The sequence below is a fragment of the Sinocyclocheilus rhinocerous genome, unplaced genomic scaffold (genome assembly GCF_001515625.1).
Source record: "Sinocyclocheilus rhinocerous isolate Xijiao unplaced genomic scaffold, SAMN03320098_v1.1 scaffold1091, whole genome shotgun sequence".
NCBI lineage: Eukaryota > Metazoa > Chordata > Actinopteri > Cypriniformes > Cyprinidae > Sinocyclocheilus > Sinocyclocheilus rhinocerous.
The window spans coordinates 323,442-325,765 of record NW_015667412.1 but is presented as its reverse complement, the minus strand read 5'-3'; the positions used below and the strand labels follow the sequence as shown (position 1 = coordinate 325,765).

General features: G+C 33.7%; 1 pseudogene; it reads right to left on the bottom strand.

The window, feature by feature from the left end:
* Positions 1-71: 71 nt before the first annotated feature.
* LOC107733922 (NACHT, LRR and PYD domains-containing protein 3-like) overlaps positions 72-2,324 on the bottom strand; it is a 6,463-nt pseudogene continuing 4,210 nt past the window's right edge.

Sequence of the window (2,324 nt, the reverse complement as noted above, 5' to 3'; positions counted from 1 at the left end):
ATGGTGAATAAGGAGCTGCGAGAGAGAGGCTACAGACATATATATATATATATATATATATATATGACTGTAGCATCTCTCTAGCAGCTCCTTATTCACCATCAGCTGATCCTGAGGAAACTGGACTGACGTCTAAATACTGAGAGTCCTAAAATAAAACACAGAGTCACATATGAGTATGAGACATTACTGCTGTCACATTGCAGCAGCAGATATACTTCAGAAACATTAACTCATTTACACACTGCCGAACACCATTAAAAAAAGTAACATGTAAAATCTTTGCTAATAGCCTACTGATATTCTCGCAGATCAGTCTCATCAATATAAGCACAAATAAATTCATATGAATTTCTTTTATTTATATAAGAAGTCTGTTTATAAGGTTGGTTTTGCTCAAAAAGGTTTGATTTACAGTGCTTCTAGAAAGTACAGTTTTATACTTTGTAAACATTTATTTAACATGTATGACTCACAGCAGATTATTCAGTTTTTCCAGTATACACTGTAGAGTAGAGACTCTGACTCCTTGGTCTAGTTTATTAAGAGTCAGATCTAGATGTCTCAGGTGTGAGGGGTTTGATCTCAGAGCTGAAGCCAGAACAGCACAACCTTCATTTGTGACACCACAAAACCTCAACCTGCAACAAACAAACACACTGTTTAACTGCAACGAACAAACACACTGTTTAACTGCAACGAAACCACAAAACCTCAACCTGCAACAAACAAACACACTGTTTAACTGCAACGAACAAACACACTGTTTAACTGCAACGAACAAACACACTGTTTAACTGCAACGAACAAACACACTGTTTAGCAATATCTTCATTACAGAAAAAACATTGGTGTATCATGTCATCCAAATCATTATACCCCAGTTTCTCTAATTTGCAGTGAGGATTCTCCAGTCCAGCAGAGAGAGCAGTCGCTCCAGAGTCTCCTATTTTATTCTGAGACAGATCCAGTTCTCTCAGGTGCTAGGGGTTTGATCTCAGAGCTGAAGCCAGAGCAGCACAACCTTCAGGTGTGATTCCACACTGACACAACCTACAGAGAACAATGACAATTTTCACTCTCTCATACTTTTTGTAAAAATAATTGTCACAAAGATACTATAACAGAATCTTTGTTAATCTAATTTTTTTTCAATCAATAGTTGATTACGAGTAAATTTACTAACACTATTATTGTGTGTTTATTTGGCACTTTTATGGAGTTTATTTTTATGAAAACAAATCAGATTTTGAAATGTTTACTTTTTGTTATACTTATGAAGATCAATAATAAACTATGAAAATTCATCATAAATAGATGTATTACATAAACAATACAACATTTCAAAACTATGACAAAGCATCTCAAAATGTATTGTGTAAAAATTATTTACCTATATTTCACATACACTATCATTCAAATGTTTTGTGTTTTAAAAATTTGGAAAGAGTCCCTTATGCAAAACTATAAAAATACAGTAAAAACAGTAATATTGTGAAATATTATTACAATTTAAAGGAAGTGTTTTTTATGTGACTATATTTTAAAATGTAATTTATTCCTGTGATCACAGCTGAATTTTCAGCATCATTACTCCAGTCTTCAGTGTCACATGATCTTCAGAAATCATTCTAATATACTGATTTGCTGCTCAAGAAACATTTCTGATTATTATCAATGTTGAAAACAGTTGTGCTGCTTCATATTTTTGTGGAAACAGTGAAACATTTTTTCAGGATTCTTTAATGAATAGATAGTTCAAATGAACAGCATTTATTTGAAATGGAAATAATTTTTAAAATTATAAATGTCTTTACTGTCACTTTTGATCAATTTGATCCTGAATAGAAGAAATAAAACCGTACTGATTTGTCTTACATTTTTTTTATTGACATGAACATAAAATGGATTAAAGTTCTTGATTATGATCTTACCTCAGTTTCTCCAGTTTACAGAGAGGTTCTTTCAGTACATCAGAAAGGTGCTTGAGTCCCAAATCTCCTATCTTATTTTCAGTGAAATTCAGATCTCTCAGGTGTTCAGGGTTTGATCTCAGAGCTGAAGCCAGAGCAGCACAACCTTCACCTGTGATTCCACAATGGTTCAGACTGCCAGAAGAAAAATAACAATCTTTCTGTAGTTTTTACTGATGTGATATCTTTTTAATTATAATGAATTATAATATGGTTCCCTTTCAGTCTGTCACTCTCGACGTCACGTCGGATGACCGACGAATTGGGATCTCGCTTAGAGAGACCAATCTACTTCGAGTGTAAACTAAACGAGCCAATGCACATTGGCATGCGATTATTGCATCCAGCTGC